We start from the raw sequence: 8,620 nt of genomic DNA, 5'->3' as shown, positions 1-8,620 counted from the left end.
GATTCCAACTGCTCAGTGTTTCAGTTAAAGGGCTGACACAAGAGAAAGCAAAATGAGAAAGAAAATAATATCTCTGGTGTGAGAAGTAAAATACAGACTGCAGTCATCCAAAATAATGGTTTGATGAGACCCCTGCAGTGAAAGTAATTTATACTAAATGAAAATTGAAGAGAAGATCCCTCCTGTCATCTCACTGCTGAAATAATTTTACCTTCATTCTTTCCGCACCCTTTTAGGAAGCAGGGCTCTGAACAGGAGTTCAGTTAAGAAAAGCTTTATATAACACTAAAAAGTCAGATTTCAGTTTTGGTGAAGCCTGCGCAGAACAGAATGGCACGTACAGAAAGTACTAAGTTGGGGTCTGGCAAAGAGCGTGGCCCCTTCATGCCTACGGAACAAACCGTTAACAGTGACTAGCGTGCTATGAAGCAACTAAAGTTTATGGCCAAAGTCCATGGAAGAATACCGTTTGTCTTCAGCGAATGTCAAAAGAGACCTAAAATCAAAGCTTGGGAAGCAATTTTTCTCCTTCAACAGAAATTTGACAAAAAGCATCCCTAGCAATGCAACCAGGTAGACCCTCCATGCCCAGCTCTAAGTACGAGGTGACATGTCTGTGCTTCCCCCTTCGCCAGGGCTCGCCCGGAGGGGCAGGTCCCTGCCCTGCCCAAGCTGTGTGTCCCACCAGCACCGCGTTCATCCCTGAGCTGCATGGAGGCAATGAACGATGGCGGATGGACATGATGAGCTGGGCAGGAGGCTCCAAAGGCACTCCTCACCCAACTGGTCCGAGTGGCATCGGTCCCAGTGGCATCACTGCAGCTTTTTACACAGCAAATCCTTTGTTTTCAGCCAAGACCTGAGAACATGCAAGCAGGAAGAGCTGAGCTTTCTGGCCTTTGTCTTTTTTAAAGTCATCAGGGTCAACTCACGTGACTCGTCCTTTGAGGATGTGGCTTGGGATTCTTTCTGTTGTTGCTCAATAGTTTTATGCTTTTTTTTTTACTTAAAGATCCTAGAAAACTGATGAGAAAACCCTTAGAGCTGTAAAGCAAAGCCTGTGAAATGAGCTGTGCCTGAGGCAACATCAAAAGGCAAATAAAATTTAAAACATAATTTATTGTCTTTCCATATGATGTCTTTAACTCAATCTCATTGCCTTTCCAATACTTACCCAAGTATTTTTTCAAAGCTAAGGATTGGCAATATTGCTGAACCCAAATTCTGGGCACTCAGTAAGGCCTTGGAGCACATTGCCAGGTGGAGAGTGCTGTCCTTCTGCGCCTCTTAGATCCTCTTTGAATGCCACTGCCACCTTCTCCCCCGCCACCGCTCACCTGCGGGTGTGTTTCCCCACCACAGCCCTCCCTGGGGTGCAGGTGACCTGTGCAGGGTGAAGCAGAGGGGCATGGGTGGGAGGTGCAGCCCCACGGCCCACGAGCCCTTTCCAACTGCTTCGTGATGCTGATTTTGAGCACGGGCTCCCTCTCGCTCCGTTCCGCCCAGGTGTGTGCGCAGCCTTTTGACCTTTCTGGGAAATGAAGTACCATTCTGCTAAAGTGCAAAGGTAAGGCAGGTTGCTGCATGAATGAATGCAGAAGCTGGACAGACCCATGATCCTACTGAAACCAAGGCATGCTTGGTAACCATGCGAGCCTTTGGAGGAAGGAAGATGATGCTCTTGTGCATCCCTCTGGCCTTAGGGTGGCAGTCTTGCAGCTGTACTGGGAAAGACAATTTCTGCCTGCTTCTCCCTTCTGTAAACCCAGAGTCCCTCCGACAGCACCCAACTTTGGCCATGTTCCTAGCTCCTTCTTACATACAAACCCACCTCAAACAGAACCATAGGGCGTGCAGCAGGGCTAGAAACTCCTAGGTTGCCTGCTGCTACTATCTGAGTCAGCAGAAACATGCTTCATTTTGTATCTTATTTTCTCTGCCCAGATTTAGCTCTCAGGCGGTGCTTGCTGCCCCATGCCAAGACAGAAACGATGCTGCTGGATGCTTCAGAGAGGAGTTCTGGTAAGTGGTGACAGATAAGGAAAGTTTTCACATCTAGAAGACCAGCTCAACAAAAGAGAACCTCAAAAGAGAACCCAGTGATGGCTGACCTCATGCATAAGACATATGAAATGAGCTTGGTGCTCTCAACTAAGATAATACAGGTCTTTGCCACGACAAGAACCACCACACTGGGTATCAAAAAAAAAAAAAAATAAAAAAAATTAGTCTAAGACACAGAGTAATTTCATTTATGTATTGTGAAATCCAGGACCCCATGACTTCAGGATTTTAGTTTCCCCACAAGTATCAGAACAATGGCTGAAACACACATGGGGAAAAAACAGATGGGAACAGAGAAGGGGTGTAGTAGGGAAGAAAGGCTTATGAAAGAAAGGTACAAAAAAATAACCTTTATATTCCAGCCTAAAAGAACTTTAAGATAACATGAAAAATGTGAGGGGGTGAACCAGGGAATCAAGAATGGCTGTCCTGTAATATTATTGGCACAGAGTAATTCTACTCCTGGGACTGATTTCCAAACATGCAGAACACTTAGTTCAAATGCATAAAAGCTGTCAGTGCACAAAACCTTTGGAAATCACGTCTTTTATATTTAAGTTGGGTTTTGTCTTCCACCCCCCCCTGCCCCGGTTGAATGTATTTGAGGAGGCCAGCTGGATCCAATTGCTAGGACAGTAGTATTGCACCCACACACACACTTTTTCCCCTTTTGCATCAGTATGTTGGCAGAAAGGTTATTGGCATCATTGCTGAGAGCCAAAGGTCAGCATGAAAAAAGAACGTGTGAATACTTTTATGAAGAAAATCCAAACTGCAAGTTAATATTCCTACTTTACAAAACTATCAAAACCATTTTTTTATTCAAAGTTAGATTGATGTGGAATCAGATTCCAGATTCTGGAACATGCACGATGTAGAAAGGTCAGAGGGAATGAATATTCAAGATTCAGAGGCAAATTCAGAGGCATAAACTTCCCACACATTCCATCCAAGACAGAATTTTTCCTTTCATATTCTGCTGGTGGGATATTATACATTGGTTGTCAGTGCTAGGCTCCAAAGTACAAGGTTATTTTTTAAATTATGCAGTTCACAGTTCCAAAACCAAATGTCCCCATTGAACCACTTACTTTTAAGTGGCTGGTTTTTTTTAATTTGACTCTTGCATTATGACCCATGGTGGGATGCCCTTCAGCTTGGAATGGACCTCTCCACAGCTTGGTGTCAGAGGAGTCTCAGTGGAGGCCCTTAACACTCTCTTCTGCTTGCTTGAAAATCTGCCAAAGCAAGGTGATATTAAAGGCCAGTTCTGCTCTGGAAAAAAAAAAATGCAGTGAGTGGCACAGTGTTTATCGTGTCAGTATTTCCATTTGATACTTGAAGAGCTTACATGTTAATGTGTTTTTTCTAAGGGGTAGCTCAACGGACACAGGCTGGGTTTAACAAAAAATAATTGAAAGCTTCTTGTCTTCTTATGCCTAACATCAACTAACAGAGGCTACAGACCAGTGTTTACTCTTTACATCAGTGCACCCACACTGCCTCTACCTATACCAGCATCTCTACCTATACCTTTGATAGAAGAGGAAGGAAAAATCATGCTCAGACCTTACACTGAGAGGAAGTCCAGCTGGGATGAGACCTCTCTTGCCAGCAGCTTAAACCAGGTAAGTTATATAGGGACTGCCAGCTTTTTACTTATAGTGGACCAGTTCACCTGGAAGCGGAGTCCACTGGCAAAGTGTAGCCAAGAAAAGAGTTTCAACACTCATGCAGAGGCAGTTGCAGCTGCATTCAGCTCCTTCAGAGAAGGTCTGTTTGCTCAAAGCTCTTTGGTTGCCTCAGTCTCAATGCGTGGAAGGTGTCTTCCTCCAAGGAAGTCTGCCAGCCGGTGTGGCTTCACCAGGTTTCTGCTTAGGGGTGCTGAGACGGTGTGTTGGTGAAGAACCCTACAGCTGCGTTCTGTCCACCTTGCTGCCAGCTGGGACCTGACAGGAGCATGATGCGATCAAATTTGCTATTTCCATTTCTAAGCTAGTCTAGCATCTAGGGTGGACTCAGTGGGTAGGCTTTGCTACCTCTGTTTGCTTGGAAGTAGCAATTCCAACAGCAGCCCGCTTTTTCAAGAAACCTGGAGCAAGTCTGAGGATTACAGAAGCTGTGCTGATTCTCACAGCTGAAAGAAGTGGTTAAGAGGCTAGCGATGCCAAAACTCAGCGTAGGAAGAGGAATTCACATGTGACAGGAATTATTGCCTTTGGCAAATGCCTTTGGCAAAGGTGAAGGAGGTATAGGAATGATCAGACCCTACAGGAAACCCCTGTACCTGACGTGGACTTTGCAGGTCAGCCGTTTCCCTGAGATGCTCCATTTGCTACTTGGAAAGAGGAGGAGGTGGGGGTGGAGGGAAAGGCAATGGCCAAACTTAGACAGCTGCAGTGGGTACCAGCCAATTTCTATATGATCCACTGTCCACCCCCAGCAAAAGATGTGTGAAGGAGAAGGAACATCTGCACTTCCCTCATTCTTATCTCGCCCTCTGGGACTCGTACGGAGTTGGTCTGAAGCTGTTGTAACTTATCTTGGGTGTAAGATCAGCACATACAACCATCTTGGGTTTGGCTGTCCGTGGAGCAGAAGTTCTGAAGACTTCCATTTGCATCCAAATAACACCTCTCTGCTGCTAACTTGGGTTTGCTCCGATGGACCTAACTGTAAGGTTTGGTAAAAAAGGAGCCGGTGAGGCTTTGCCAAACCCAAACACACTTCTCTCTCTGGATAAGCCTACTGTTCAGCAAAGGAAAGTTGTGAACACCTCGTCATGCATCGTGTGGATAAACAGTGGCACGCTGGGAGTCACCAGAATCACCTGGTCTGCTTGAATATGCCATTTTTATCAAATGTAACAGAGGCTTGTGATACAGATCTTTTATTTTTTCCTCCAAAAAGAAAGGTTTTGTTTCCAGGCAACAGACCTGGTTTTGCCTCTTTGTTCTTAAAGCCATGGTATACCTCTTCAGCCAAACTGTGGATCCTTTTCCACATTTACATTTATTTTTTTTTTAATCTGTCATAAACAGGATGCATAATTTTGGGGTTTTCTGGACTATTTAAATAAAGCAGGCCATAAACACAAACCCACATCTGCTTTCACTAGTGATATTCAGATGCAAAATACAGTGAAAAAGCGATTGTTTTTCCAACTGTAAGAAAGCTTTTCAAATGTATTTGGCATATGGGGGGGTTGCTATACAAACCTTACTTTTTGATTTATGTCACAAGTAACTTGTTTGTTTTCAAATGCCAGTGTTATTTTCTTCTCTGAAGAAGGTCATAAGAGGTTCAATAATGGCTAAAACATCAGCAGTAATTAGGAAAGTGTGTAGTTCTCTGGAAACAGTGAGTTTTACAAAGAAACTGATTTTGAAAGCCTATGCTACTTTAATCTTGAGGTTAGGATGCAGTTATGGAATAAATTTGCAAGCAACATCACAATGCTCAGCATGACTAATAATTAGCCAAAAAATCTAACTAGTAGTTCATCAAGACTCTTCTTGTGTTTAGAACAAATGCAAGCGCCAGGTTTATTTTTACTTGCTTAAGCATGATGTAAGGTTTCTTCCACTGGAAAATCCCCTATTAGTAGATTTATCTGGATTATATAATATTGTCCGTGGGGTTTTTTCTTCTCCTGATGACTTGTACCTACGGAATTCACTTTATAAACAAAATTCTCAGCGTGTGACTTCAGTGGCCATTGTGCTCAGGACTAACCCCTCTCTGACACGCTGCTGCCCGCGCTGCCTGCAGGCAGCGGCCAGCCCCATCCTGCTGTCGGTGCATGCTGACAGCGCTGCTCACGGAGGGCTGCTGGCTCATCCAACTGGATATACTTTTAAGTGCCTCTGTTTGAAATTTGTTGAGAAAGCCAGAAGGAAAACACATGTAACTGCTTATTTCCCGTGCACTGCTCCCCAGCAGCCGTCAATGGCCTACCACAGTCATAGCCTGACTTGAGTCTAAGTTTGCAAGATGACGGATGAAGATATCAAACACAAAAAGGGTTGCAGTGACTTTTCTAAAACCGGGGAACTGCTGCTAGATCCCCAAGTGAACTTTGGCTCACCAGGGTGGATGACTAGTTGTGTTAGCCGCAGGAGGGGCTGCTTTGCCAAAGCAGCAAGATCTAGGTGGGCTGAAGAGTCCAGAGACCTGGCCTGCAGGAAAAAATTCAGTCCAAGGAAAAGGCTTGAGATGATAAATAAAAGTCTTTTAAACATGATGAACAGTAACACTATACTACATTTTTTTAATTTATTTTTTTTTTTTACACAGGCTGGGAAAAGGACCTCTTTAAGATCATCTGTAAAAATCATCTGTTTTCCCCCAGACTTCTGAGGTTGAAGTTTAGGGAAGTCGGGGTTTATTTTCATTTGAAGTTCTGTTGTGTATATCTCAGGAAGACAGTTCGTCATACCAGGTTGTTAATTGCATTGTGCTAGAGTTGGGGAATCATGATGCTAAGTACTAAAGAGACCTATAAGATAGGAACATGGCTGTCTTAGTTTCAGAGAGTTTAATCCCTACAAAAAATATTATGCTCTCCACAAAAAAAAGGAAAGATTAATTTACGGTTTTTATTTTCTATCAATGGAAGGCAAAGTGTGCAGCTTGGTCCAGATAAATTAAATCTGTTTTCATGGGTGGGTGGAAAAGAGTCCCTTTCAGGTTCAACAGTCCGGTGATAAGTCACCGTAGTTCCTGCTGGGTTACCACGGACCATGACGTTATGTTCAAAGGACAGAAAATCTTTCTTGTACCAAATGCAGGAATCTGGCAAGTACTGCATTTTCAAATGCAACTCCTCTAGCTGCAATATGCTATTGTTTTATAAGCTGCTGCTATTCGTCAATTAGATGAGGATGACTGTGCTAACTGCATGGAATCTGCTCTGCAAGACAGACCTCCATCTTCTCACTGCGCTTTGCAAAACATTCCACTGCAAAAGCTTGAACAAGTGTCCTCAAAATAGAAGGCTGCCTTTGGACCCAGCTCTAGGTAAGACTAGCAGAGCCAAGACTGTGGTTTTGCCACATGTCCTGGAAAAAGGGCAGCAAAACCGGGCCATCTTAGGGCTAGTGGCCAATTTGTTTCTTAAGATTTCCTTCCTCCTCAAGACACTTAATAATCTGTATCTCACCCGTGCCCCAAACCTGGCTGGCTGCATGATGTTTTGAACCAGAAGCCTCTGCCTTCCCTTACCAGAAGATTTTCTCCTGGGTACCCTGCAAGCTGCAGGTGCCCTCAAAGCCAAATGCAACACAGCTAAATAGCGAGGAGGATGGCCTGGCTTTCATGTCAGGTTTAGTGCTTTTCTGGAGAGATAAGGACATGCAGATACAGTTTGCTTTCTCTCCACCGCTGCCTCGGCACACTCAAAGTCCTAGGAACAGAGACCGGAAAACTGCCGGGTCAGCTCCTGCCATCCGCACAGCTAGCACAGAGCAGGGGAAGGCCAAAGATGGCCAGCAGCTCACCCAGCACCACGGCTTCTCATACTTAGCAGCAGCAGGTGCGGACCCAGATGCATCTTTAAAGCAGGTGTAGCAAGCGCTGGGGATCGCACTGTCTCCAGTAGCCGCCCACCTCCGAAACACATGGGCTTGCGCTGGAGGTGCAAAGCTCACGCTGCTCCTGCTCAGCCACCGCAGCTGCTCACCCTGGCTCTGATGGGGCCCAGAGGCACATCATGACCCTTCACTTGCACTCTGGCTTAATTGCGATATTTCACTCCATCACAGCATTTGCTGATTGTCATTTATTAACGTGGTGGTAAACATTGCATCACACCCGCCTTGCTCCAGAGCGCTTCCCTCGAGAGCAGCGTGTGCCCCAGTACGGCAATGAAAAAATCTTTTCCCCCCTTTTCTGTGGGAAAAGAAATTGTTGTCTCTGCCAAAGGACATATTTTATGTCTGTGTACTAGGAGGGAACTCATAGGCCTGGTGATTTTTTCATTGAGCCGTGGTGGGAAGCTCTGAGTCCTGTGTGAAATAAATATTCAAGGAAAAGCACGTCTGTGCACCGTGCAACCTGTCCTCTGGGTGGTGGCCCTCCAGGTAGGACCCAGGCCATCTAGCTGACTGCATTTGAGACTGCAGGAGAGCTAGGAGGGTGTAATGGGCTCCCTGAATCATTCAAGCCCCACCTCTTTTGTTTAGAAAAGTACAACTAGGCTGTGCAAATACTTTGCTGATCACAAAATCTACTGGCAAAATTATTGTATTCTTCATTTTGTACAAAAGGGAAAACAAACGCTGGCAAGGATCACAGTGTGGATATTTATGTCAAATGCAATAAGGGGAAAAAACCCATGAGCACCAGTCAGCATCTGAACCGATACGAAATCAAAAGACATTTTTGTTAAAGTTGGTTGACATAATCTGGAGTAATTCTTAATAAGTCCTTTCAACCAGAAAGAGGTAACAAGTTCAGTTTAAACTGCGGGATTGTTGCGCAAGTTTTAAGAAAGAAAAATTGAAGGGCAAGGCAGAAGGCTATACGAGAGTATAACAAACAAGAATAAGAGGTCTTT

The 8,620-nt window shown here is 44.7% G+C and overlaps 1 long non-coding RNA gene across 1 annotated transcript; it reads right to left on the bottom strand.

Annotated features, from left to right (window-relative positions):
- Nucleotides 1–2,849: 2,849 nt before the first annotated feature.
- On the bottom strand, nucleotides 2,850–7,556 carry LOC119156386. Its single transcript, XR_005107109.1, has 2 exons — nucleotides 6,658–7,556; nucleotides 2,850–3,339 (listed from the first exon to the last, which is right to left on the bottom strand). It is a non-coding gene; the product is annotated as an uncharacterized LOC119156386 (long non-coding RNA).
- Nucleotides 7,557–8,620: the final 1,064 nt, after the last annotated feature.

Source organism: Falco rusticolus, chromosome 12, assembly GCF_015220075.1.
Source record: "Falco rusticolus isolate bFalRus1 chromosome 12, bFalRus1.pri, whole genome shotgun sequence".
NCBI classification, from domain to species: domain Eukaryota; kingdom Metazoa; phylum Chordata; class Aves; order Falconiformes; family Falconidae; genus Falco; species Falco rusticolus.
The sequence above is the reverse complement of the archived record's forward strand: the minus strand, read 5'-3'. Positions and strand labels throughout refer to the sequence as shown.